The sequence below is a fragment of the Rhinopithecus roxellana genome, chromosome 14 (assembly GCF_007565055.1).
Source record: "Rhinopithecus roxellana isolate Shanxi Qingling chromosome 14, ASM756505v1, whole genome shotgun sequence".
Taxonomy (NCBI): domain Eukaryota; kingdom Metazoa; phylum Chordata; class Mammalia; order Primates; family Cercopithecidae; genus Rhinopithecus; species Rhinopithecus roxellana.
In genome coordinates this window covers 123,599,443-123,611,893 of record NC_044562.1, presented here as the reverse complement: position 1 = coordinate 123,611,893, position 12,451 = coordinate 123,599,443, and the positions used below count along the sequence as shown (strand labels likewise).

The 12,451-nt window shown below is 41.5% G+C and overlaps 1 long non-coding RNA gene across 1 annotated transcript; it reads left to right on the top strand.

Annotated features, from left to right (window-relative positions):
- The first annotated feature begins 7,336 nt into the window (after positions 1-7,336).
- On the top strand, positions 7,337-11,581 carry LOC115893175. The gene is made up of 3 exons (XR_004053112.1): positions 7,337-7,569; positions 7,801-7,886; positions 11,408-11,581. It is a non-coding gene; the product is annotated as an uncharacterized LOC115893175 (long non-coding RNA).
- The last annotated feature ends 870 nt before the right edge of the window (positions 11,582-12,451 follow it).

The following is a 12,451-nucleotide window of genomic DNA, read 5'->3' as shown; positions in this document are numbered from 1 at the left end:
TGGGGTATAAGGAAACCAATTTGCAATCTTGTAGGCTGCAGGTGAAAAAGGCCTGAACTGTGTTATAGTGAGAATTTAGAGGAAAGGATGAAACCAAGTGACATTTAAGAAATTACAGACCACAGAATGTTAGGGCTGGAAGAGACCCTAGAGGCTTCCAAGTCTAGTGATTCTCAGGTTAGGCTTCTTATGTCCTTCTGATGGGGTGTCTCAGGGGTGGCCAGGAAGTAGGGGGCACAGGATAAATTTTCCGGGTCTGCTACCCCTTGTTTAATTAGAACAGTTATTATTTTATATTTTCCATATTAGGTATCCACATAAGATACTGTTTGCAGATCAGTTGTGCTACATATCTCTTATTTCACCATTTAGGAAATTGTAGCCAATTAAAGAGTAAGATAGTGATTCAGAAATAAATTGCATAGTATGGACTGCTGGTTTTAAGAATTTGCGGAGAAGGTGGCCAGAGTAGTATAGGAAACTTTCATGAAAGGAACAAGGTTTAAATCCAATGGCTATACTTGTGAAATACAATGAGTAAACAAGGTTCAGTCGTCTTTGTTCCTGTAAGCTACAGTTCTTCTGGACAGACATGTGGGTGTGGCCCGGTCCCTGTGGCAGGGGTGCAGGATGAGGTGGAAGGTGACGGGGACCTGCCAGCAGGTTCTTCCTGCCAGGATCACTCAGAGACACGCTGAACACAGGGATGAAGGAGGAGGAAGTGCCACAGGTGGCATCCAGATCCCACAAGTAAAATGTGAGGAGACAAGATGGTGTGGTGCGTGGGAGAAAGTGGTTTGGAGCCAGATTTGGTTTGTGGGGACCCCTTCTGTTTTGGACAGTGGGGGGTTTGAGGTGACATTGTAACAGTAAAACTTTGGTAAGTAAACCCAGATGAATGAAGTCATTTTACGTGTCTGTTTTGTAACCCTCAGGACCTTTTAATTTCAATGACAGGGTAGTGTCTCCCAGGCCATGGTGTCCTCCCCAGAATGCCCGTTTTGGAACATGCATTATGGAAGTTAAGGAGACGTCAGTATGTGACTGGGACTGTTATCTCCACCTGAATCACACACTGTCTTACTCGGTGGCCTTTCCAGATCTACTCAGGGCGCTTCTAATTTCCTGTTTATACCACAGTCAAAGTTCTCATTTCAAAACACCAAAACACAGACAGATTGTGGTAGCCACCCCTGCTTAAAACACTTCCCGGCCGGGCGCGGTGGCTCAAGCCTGTAATCCCAGCACTTTGGGAGGCCGAGACGGGTGGATCACGAGGTCAGGAGATCGAGACCATCCTGGCCAATACGGTGAAACCCCGTCTCTACTAAAAAATACAAAAAACTAGCCGGGCGAGGTGGCGGGCGCCTGTAGTCCCAGCTACTTGGGAGGCTGAGGCAGGAGAATGGCATGAACCCAGGAGGCGGAGCTTGCAGTGAGCTGAGATCTGGCCACTGCACTCCAGCCTGGGCGACAGAGCGAGACTCTGTCTCAAAAAAAAAAAAAAAAAAAAAAAAAAAAAAAAAAAAAAAAAAAACAAAACACTTCCCGTTGCTCTTAGAACAAGGATCGAAGTCCCTGATGTACCTTAGCAGATTCAGGCTAGAGGTGACTGTGTCTTGATTCTCTGGCCTCCCCTGGCACCACTTCTCTGATCTTAGAGATCTGGCCACAGAGTCTCAGTTTCGCTGACTTCTTCCTGCCACAGGGCCTTTGCACATGACCTTCATGCTGTCATTTCCTGTACCCCTTACCCTCTCCAAACACACACTCATCCCTAGATGCCAGCACAGTTAACATTTCCTTGACCCCTGGCCTACCCCTAGTCTAAATCAGTTCAGGTCAGTTTCTCTTTTTTTCAGAGACCTATGCTCACTTTATAAATGTGTCTGTTTATTCCCAGATTATTTAAAGTTCGTTTCTCCTCTTCTAAGTTTCATATGAGCAGGGGCTATGTATGTTTTGCTGTGTTAAGCACCTAGCATAGCACCTGAAATGTAGTAATGGAATTAATGAATGAGTAAAAGCTCAAACTCCCAATATTTGACTTCTTTAGTTTCCAAATCCTAAAGTTGCATTGAAAAGCACAATTTTATTTTTTGGGCAAACACTACTTTTGCCTATAGAGACATATTACACTTTAACAAAACTGTACAATGTAAGTTTTATTTCTGCTATATAAATATTTGGCAAGTTAAAGTTATATCAGATGTTAAAAATACATTTCTTTAGAGACCTTGATTTTGGCTGTCAAAGCATTTGCTGAGAGATGTTCCTATGTTTTAAGTGTAAAGGAATAGACTGTACTGACTTAGAAAAAAATCTCTAGAAAACCAGGTCCTTATATCACCTTTTGGAGGCTGTGACCATCGAGGAGGTGCTGCTCAGATCTCCCGTTAAGAAAGAGCTTTCCATGAGCCCAATTAGTCAACAATTTCCAGCTGGGAGCGCCTCTTTCTGGCAGAGGCGTCTGTGCTTGCTCTTCCCAGGCAGCCCCCAGCCAATGATGGAGCATGGTTGAAATTCCGGGGCCATTTCTGCTCAGTGCAGGACTTCTCTAACAGGTATCCTTGGGAGCTCTCAGTTGGGTTGGCCAAGACTTTGTTGGATCTGCACTGTGGTCTGAGGCTGTCTCTTCCCAATCTTGCTTTCTCTCCAAGATCACAGTCTGAAGACTTTCTATTCCTAGTCTGCTTTCTTTCTCCTTCCAGCTTCATACCCGATACTCTCTCATAAACCTCTTGCACTCCTAACTCTGTATCAGCGTCTGCTTCCCAAAAGATACGATGGATGCAGAGGGCTTCCAGCAATATACTGATGTGACATTAAAATGTTAGAAATTTAATTATTTTGTTTTATTGTCAGTTTTCTTTCCCAGTTCATTCCCTAAGAAGATATTTAGTTTATAGGCCAATTTATAAGGCCTATTTCTGAAATAAAGAATAATTCCAGAAAAAGAGTAATTCTTGTGTGACTAGCCTATAAGCTCATGGGGTCTGACACTGTGTTTGTTACTGTCCTATCCCAACACTTGACACATAGTAGATGCTCAATAAATATTTGTTGAATGAATGAATGAATGTATATCTTAACAACAAGGTTTTTTTTTCTCTATTTTTATTGAACAGAAGAGGCAAGAACAAGACATACTATAACAGCATTTTAGACGGAGGATGTATTAGTTTCCTTGGGCTGCCATAATGAAGTACCACAGTCTGGGGGGTTTAAACAACAGAAGTTCATTGTATCATAGTTTTAGAGCATGGAAGCCCAAGATCAAGGTGTCAGTAGAATTGATTTCTTCTGAGGCCATTCTCCTTGGCTTGTAGATGGCCATCTTCTCCCCATGTCTTCACATGGTCTCCCTCTGTGTGTGTCTATGCCCTGATCTCCTCTTTTTATAGGAACACCAGTTATGTCAGATTAGGGCTCATCCCAGTGATCTCATTTCACCCTACTTATCTCTTTAAAAACACTATTTCCTAATACAGTCACGTTCTGAGGTACTGGGGGTCAGGGCTTCAACATAGGAATTTTAGCGGGGGATGTGCAATTCAGCCCATAACAGAGGGCCATAAAACAGCCAGTAAGCAACTCTTTTGTGTAAAGATTTTTTGTTGTTGTTTGTTTCGATTTTTTTTTTGAGATGGAGTCTTGCTATGTTGCCCAGGCTGGTCTCAAACTCCTGGGCTCAAGCAAACCTCTTGCCTCAGTCTCTTGAGTAGCTGGGACTGCAGGCACGCACCACTGTGCCCAGCTTAAAGTATTTTAACTTGTGTTGGATGTTAATGGAAATAGAAATAAAATACAATAAAATAAAGTAAAAAATAAAAATTATGTGAAATAAAGCAAATAATTAATATCCTTCCTTTAATGTTTAATTTATAGCCACAGAATTACATAAGTATATCTATAAGTATAATGAAGTTTGAGACCAAAATCCCTTGATAATTCTTAGGTAGGCTTGTGATGCTTGACCAGGTAAGTCATACATTGTGACAAAGAAACAGATTTCAAGTTATAAATGACCATACACTTGAAACTATGAATAGAAATGTCTTTACCATGTGAATTTAAAATCGAAATCAAAATAGGTAGTATCTTTGTCATTAAAACATACACTTTTTAGGAGAGTTTATAGTCACATTTGGACATATTGTTTTTGAGGATAATAATAAAAATTGTTCACTTGTTACTTATGAATATATTAATTTTATTTATTTATTTATTTGAACCAGTGTCTCACTCTGTCACCCAGTCTGGAGTGCAGTGGTGTAATGTTAGCTCACTGCAACCTCTGCCTCCCGGGTTCCAGCAATTCTCCTGTCTCAGCCTCCCAAGTAGCTGGGATTACAGGTGTGTGCCAGTATGCCTGGCTCATTTTTGTATTTTTAGTAGAGATGGGGTTTCGCCATGTTGGCTAGGGTGGTCTTGAACTCCTGACCTCAGGTGATTCACCCACCTCGGCTTCTCAAAGTATTGGGGTTATAGGCGTGAGCCACTGCGCCTGGTCAATATATTAGTTTTATTTTAACTACAGGCAAAATGTTAGCTTTTCCTTTCTAGTCCCTGTTTTCTATCTGATTCTTGAGCCTATCTCAAGAAATAAAAGTAACAGACTTGCAGAATCCTCTCCACGAAGTGAGCATTGGTCTTTTTTGTTGGCTTTCCCCACCTTGGAACCTTGCATATGTGACATGCTGCAAACCAGCATTGTTGTGTGCGGTTATATTCTGAGGACTTATGCGAATGAAGGAAGTTCTTCCCCAACATGACATTTCCTTTCTAATACAATACAAAAATGGAATATTTAGGGTTGACCACTTACACATTGTTCCCATTTCAGGCCCCCACACTATTGCCGTCATGTGTGAATGCCTAACCCTTTCAGAGATTTCCGTTAGGGCTTTCTAGTATATTTACTTTCCTGTGGATTTTGAAAGACTTGACCTCTCTGGGAGAAGTGCTTTGAGAAACCCCAGATCTGTATTGCTTCTACTAAAGCCTTAACAGGCCGGTCTTGTGAAGATGGTGCCATGAGTATGTGTTGATTTGAAATAGTCTCACTTGCCATAAGTTCAGTCTGGCCTGTGGCTGCTCCCACACAGCCCTGAGTTGCATTCTCCTGTACTTTGGGAATTCTCTAGAATGCTTCCTTGAGATCATGACCTTCAGTTCAGAAATGCTAGACTGTATCAAAGACACTACTGGGAATATAATGTTAGGATTTCTGCTATTAGTAAACCCTACTATAGTCATGTATTGTTCAGTGACCAGGATGTGTTCTGGAAAATGTGTGGTGAGGCGATTTCATCCTTGTGCAAACATCACAAAGCGTACTTACACAAAGCTAGATGGTGCAGCCTGCTACACACCTAGGCTGCACAGCCTATTGCTCCTGGGCTATAAAGCTTACAGTGTGGTACTACACTGAATACCATAGGCAACCGTAGCACAAGGGTATTTTTGTATCTTAAGCCATATAAACATAGAAAAGGTACAGTAAATGCATGGTATTATAATTTTATGGCACCACTATCATATATGCAGCCTGTCCTTGATCAAAACATTGTTATGCAGTACATAACTCTACTATATTCTAAGTACCTTGAGGGTAATATGTATGTCTGATTTTTTCTTTAAATATCCTACAAATGCCTATTTCAGTCCAACTCAACAATCATTTATCTAGTACCTAGTTGGGTCCTGAGTTGATTAAAAAAAGAAAAAGAAGAGATGAGGCTTCTTTCTTGGAGTATTTATAGCCTAGGAAGGATCCTTGGGAATTGTACACTTTTTTCCTCCCTTCCCTACACCTTTTAAAACAACCCAATCTATTCACGCCTGTAATCCCAGCACTTTGGGAGGCCAACGTGGGTGGATCACTTGAGGTCAGGAGTTTGAGACCAGCCTGATCAACATGGTGAAACCCCATCTCTACTAAAAATACAAAAAAAAAGTCCGGGAGCGGTGGCTCAAGCCTGTAATCCCAGCACTTTGGGAGGCCGAGACGGGCGGATCACGAGGTCAGGAGATCAAGACCATCCTGGCTAACCCGGTGAAACCCTGTCTCTACTAAAAAAAATACAAAAAACTAGCCGGGCGAGGTGGCGAGCGCCTGTAGTCCCAGATACTCGGGAGGCTGAGGCAGGAGAATGGCGTGAATCCGGGAGGCGGAGCTTGCAGTGAGCTGAGATCTGGCCACTGCACTCCAAGCTGGGTGACAGAGCGAGACTCCGCCTCAGGAAAAAAAAAAAAAAAAAAAAAAAAAAAAGCTGGGTGTGGTGGCACACACCTGTAATCTCAGCTACTTGGGAGGCTGAGGCATGATAATTGCTTGAACCCAGGAGGCAGAGGTTGCAGTGAGCTGAGATGGTGCCACTGCACTCCAACCTGGGCAACAGAATGAGACTCTGTCTCAAAAAACAAACAAACAACAACAACAACAACAACAACCCCAAGCCAATTATCTTTTCATTATTCATTATAGTAAGTTTGGAAAATAGGGAGAAATCCAAAGAAAAAAATATTTTACAATTGCCCCAAAGCTTATTACTTAACTACTGCTGACAACATTTTATCTTTTTAAAAAAAATATGCAAAGACTATTAAACCTGCTTCTTTCATTTCACACATCATAAACATTTTCTAATAAGCTTTCCTCCCTTCTGTATACCTTTTAAAACAAGCCAATCGGCCGTGCATGGTGGCTTGTTTTAAAAGGTGTAGAGAAGGGAGGAATGTTTAAAAACATTTTCTTTTTAAACATTGATTAAGAAGCTGAATATTTCATTCTGTAGATTCACCATAGTTTGTTTCATTCTCATTTTGCTGTCAGATATTTAGGCAAACGCCAGTTTTTTTGTTGTTATTACAAATGTAATACTCAACTTTGTACACAGAATATTTTTAAGATTTAGGATATGTCTCCTGAAATCAGATGTCTAGAAATGGTGTCATGTCTCTCTGTATCAAAGGGGGATGAGCGTAGAGGCTCTGGAGACATTTGCCCTTGGCTTTGGAAAGGTCTGCCCAGCTTATGTCTGACTAGCAGGGCTCAGTGGTGCTTGGCTCACTGTACTCTGGCCCTTGGGACGTTACTATTTTAAAAATGTGTGCTAGTTTGATAAGTAAGAAACAGTGTGTTGTTGTTTTGATTTTCATTTATTTGGTTGCCAGTGAGGTTGAACATTTCCTCATATTTTTGTTTATCAGTTTTATTTCCTCTTTTGTGAAGGAGTACTTTGAGTCCTTTCTGATTTTATTTACTATTTCCACACACCTCTCTTCTTTTCCACTCCATACGCATGGGGTTTCCAGCTGGCCAGGGATTTTTTTTCAGGGCCACCTTAGCCCGAACGGCTTGTCCTTCTTTACTCTGGACCATGGGGACTGAGCAGCCACTTTGTGCCGTCATCCAGATCTAGCAGAAAACCCACATTTATACAGAAAGCACTTGGCAATTTCCTCAGCATCTTCTCACGTTCTTTTCATCTGAAACAGAAGTTGGGCCTCTCACCTTGGGAAGAGTGTTCTACAAAGTAATGAATTTGCTTGGAGATGTTTCTGGTAAGAGATAGAATAGAGCAGCCCCTTGGAGATTGATTTTGATATTCCCACGTGGCACCTGAAGGCTAAAAGGAAAGAGCAGAATTATCCTCCTTCCCCCAAGACCTGGGGTCAGGTCCAAAAACGCTTTCTGCACCATTGATTTTTCTTGGGCTTTTGTGGCTCAGCTTGTGGCCGTGAAACACTATTCATTGCCATGGATTACGGCTTTTTCTTTTGTCCTGTTTACAGACTGTCTGTGGAGTCACTGCCAAAAGTTGTGATTGGTGATTATGACTTTGGAGGAGCAAAGCTGATGTGGCTCACACCAGACGAAGGTTAGTCAGCGCACCTCAACAACTTTTATTAGTGAGATGTCACTGCTCTAGCTTCAGGGACTTATAAGAGAAGGAGATGCCATGTTTATTGCCACTCTGGGAGATGAAAGTAACAGCTGCACAAAGATGGATTTAAAAAAGCAACACTCTTACCCCAGATAGTTCTTTCTAAAATAAAAGACCCAATAAAGAAGCAAGATTTTGCCAAGCAATATAGCAAACCAGAACCCAGACCCACATTGAGGGTTACCGGTGAAAGCATTTTGTCAATGGTAAAGGTGCCTTATAAGTGGTAGGTATCATATTTATGTGAATAAAGTCACCGGTTCTCTGGGGCTTTCAGTGCCTGAAGCTTAAAGAGTAAACTTTCCTATATTTCGAGTTTCACTTGTTCATTTTTATCAAATTTCTACTATCGCTTAAGCATATTCTAGACCAGGGGTTGGTAAACCACAGCCTGAAGGTCAGATCTGGCCTGCCACCTGTTTTTTGTTTTTAATAGTGGAGAAGCAAAGAATGGTTTTTACATGTTTCAGTGATTGAAAAAAAATCAAAAGTAGAATATCTCATGACGCATGAAAATTTCATGAAATTCAAATTTCAGTGTCCACAGACACAATTTTATTGGGACACAACAGGCACCCTCACTTTTTTACGCATTTTCTTGTTACCGTGGCAGAGTTGAGTAGTTGTGCTGGAAACTACATGCCCTCTGAGCCTAAAGTATTTGCTACCTGGCCCTTTACAGAAAAGCTTGTGACCAATGTTCTAGACACTGGAAATACGGCTATGAACAAAACAGACCTATCTAGTCTTTACATTCATAGAGCTTACATTCAGGTGCAGCATTACTTTAAAAATGGCCCCAGGGGGACTGGCACCCTTGATTTTGGCTTTGGAAACCTCAAGTTCTAAACAACTGAGCTAACCTTATATAATTTTAGCCAACATTGGCACAGCCTTGTGGAATCTGATTGTTTTTTCATCAAATCAAATCAAGTATCTATTAATTAACTATGTTAGACTGCAAAGGTCTTGGTGCTTAAGACATTGAACTAGTCGAGAAAACAGTGTTTACAAATTTAAAAAGAAAATAATGCCATTTACAATAGCTTCTTTTAACTTTTCAAAAGCCTTTTATGTGTGGGATCTTCCCATGTCTCAGACTTCATGTGCTAAGAATTTAGGATGGAAAAGCTCACTTGGACTGATAGAGACAGAGTAGGCTTGCCAAAGGAAGTGGGATGTGGTCCAAGATGATGGTCTTGATTTCCTTCTTCAATCCCAGGAGCCTAACAAGTTGTCTTCTGTGAACAGAAGGCCAAAAAACTACCACCAGGGCTTTTTCCCATATCCTATGGCTTGGCAGGACTTTTGCTCTTATCTTCATGATGTGAACAGCTTCCCTTGGGCTGGTAAAGCAGGAAGGAAGATCAGGACTGGGGGCCTCTCACTGAGCTTGTGAGGTGGGCTGGGATATGATACCCCTTAAATGGGGAACGAGTAGGAGCAAGACTGAGGGGTATTAAATAATGGGAAAATTGGGTGAGTGGGTAGAATCTTGGATTTCTTAAAATGTTGTACATTGGAAAGTCTGAGAGGTCTTTAGCTAATTTTCCAGCACATGTAGAACATCAAAGGACTACATCTTCCACTGTACCGTGAGCAGCTTTCATACTTGCCTGGTCCAGAGTGTTCGGTCAATGGTTCAGTAAGTGAATGACTGTGAAAGAGTGAAGGAATGAAGGCAGGAAGTCAAGTCACACACAGGAACATGAATCAGAATACTTAGGGCCAGGTGTGGTGGCTCATGCCTATAATTCCAGCATTTTGGGAGGCTGAGGTGGGAGGATCGCTTGAGTACAGGAGTTTGAGACCAGTCTGGGTAAGATGCCGAGACACTCATCTCTACAAAACAAAACAAAACAAAACAAAACAAAACAAAACAAAACAAAACAAAACAAAACAAAACAAAACAAACAAGAAAATAACCCGAGCCTGGTGGTGCACACCTGTGGTCCCAACTACACCGGAGGCTGAGGTGGGAGAATTGCTTGAGCCCAGGAGGTCGAGGCTGCAGTGAGCCATGTTTGTGCCACTGTACTCCAGCCTGACTGTCAGAGTGAGATCCTGTCTCAAAAAACAAAAACAAACAAACCAAACAACAACAACAACAACAACAACAACAAAAAGTTAGAGAATTTTGTGTGCTCCCAGGAATAGGAATTTATGGTTGTTGATTCATTTGCTTATTCCACAAAATATTATGAAGCTCCTACTATATGCCAGTCACAGTGTATCAGGTTAACTTGAAACCCATTTTATTTCAACCACAAATAGTGCAGATCTTTCTAGAACATCAGTGTCTGCTTTGTCACTTACAAAAGGACAATCAGGTGAGTGCCGAGTCTTCAACCCTGAAGAGCACGGAAGAGCATGAAGGATGTTTTTGACCTCATAGTTATTTTCCTGAATATTGGCTAACATCAAAGCAAATAATAAAGTTCCTGTAGTGCTTAGGAAGGCACACTCTGGTGTCAGACAACCTGGGTTCAAACCCAGGCTTTACCACTTATAAAACATGTGAAATTGGGTCAATTTTAAGCTTTGTTCTATGCTTCAGTTTCTCCATCTGTAGAATAGGCAAATAGTAATACTTACTGTGAAGAGCTGTTACGAAGATCAAATAATCAAAACTCCTTGGTGTGTAGTAAGCCCTCAAGGTCAATGTTAACTGTTATTGCTATCACGTAGGACTCGACCTAGAAATAGAAAAGATAGGGAAGTTTGGACTGAATATACTGAGAATGTGAGGACATCTCCTAGAAATTGGTTGTCCTGTTTTCACATTTATAGTGTGTGTAGTGGAAAGAAAATTAACCCCTTTATTTGTAGTTAAACTTTGCCTGTGCCCTCTCCTGAAAATGGAGCTAGCAATATTGCTGGGACTCTTGCATCTTACGTACGAGAGTGCCTGGAATTTCAATATACAATACTTATCTTCAGACAGAGTCAAATACGAGGAAGTAATTCCCTTTAATTAAGAGTGTTGATGAGTTGGGTTCTGGTTAATTGAACTGTAATATGTAAATCAACTTAATAGTGGACTGGCTCTGCCAGATAAACACACAGCACCTGGTGTAGTTTGGTTGAGCACCTTTGTTTGATTTTGAAAAACTCTGTCCCTTCTGTGACTTCTTCACATTGGGATCCCTCAACTCAGCCTGCAGCCAGCTTGCATTTTCAGTTGAAAGAAGGATTTTCAGAAGGTTTTAGAAGATTTTAATTGTTGGACTTGATAAAATTGATTTAAATTAATCCAAGCCAGTTTCAGACAATGGAACAATAGGCTGGTACCTCATCACTCATTTTTTAAATAAAAGGAGAAAAATGGGAAGTGTTCCAAATTGAGTCACAGGCAGTGGTGAGGATTAAATGAGTAAACATCGTGGGCTTTAGAGAGACAGATATTTGATGAGAATTAGAATCTCCAGCATTTTACCATTTATCTTCCTTTGTAGGATGGCTTCCTAGCACTACATGTGGCAGCTCATCAGGGAATAGAGAAGAAATGACAGAGTCCCTGCCCTTGAGAAGCTGATACTCCAGTGAGAGAAGAAAACAGGCAAAGAGAAAGATGTCACGATGACAAAGTAACACTGAAATAAATGTAGAAGAGAATTGTGGGGATTCAGTAAGGTGGGAATGAGTAGAGTGCATTGAAGTGAGACTTACCCTGGAACCCTGTCCAGTGATACTGTCTCAGTCGGTTCCAGCTACTATAATGAAACACCATAGACTGTGTGGCATGTAAATAACAGAAACTTATTTCTCACAGTTCTGAAGGCTTGGAAGTCCAAGATCAAGACACCAGCAAATTTTATGTCTGGTGAAGGCCCACTTTCTGGTTCATGGATGGCACCTTCCAGCTGTTTCTTTATACGACAGAAGGGCTAGCTAGATTTCTGGGATCTCTTTTATAAAGGCACTACAAATTGTGAGGGCTGCATGCTTATGACCTAATCATCTCCCGAAGACCCTATCTCTTAATACCATTACCTTGAGGGTTAGGATTTCAACATGAGAATTTTGAGAGAACACAAACATTCAGCCCTTAGCAAATACCAAGCTTTTTATGGATTCATGCTATTTCGGAGAATTGTACTGGTTGGCTAAATCCTTATTTTGATTATTATCACCTTAAAATAGGGATTCTCAATTTTGGGAATTACTGACATTTTGGGCCAGATCATTTTGTTGTGGGGGCTGTCCTGTGTGTTGTAGGATGTCTAGCAGCATCCCTGGCCCCTCCCCACTAGATGCCACTAGCACCTCATCTACTACTCCTCCCCGTGCCCTACTTCCTCAGTATGATGACCCCAAATGTTTCCATACCTTACCAAATGTTCCCTAGTGGGCAAATTGCCCCCAGTTGATGACCATTGTGTTTAAAGAATTCATTTCAACTATTTTATTGGCCCCTAAGGCACCAGCCTCCCTGTGAAGCTGTGTCCATGGGAATGCTATCTGTCTGGCTGCTTGTGGGTCTCTCCAGCACTGACTGA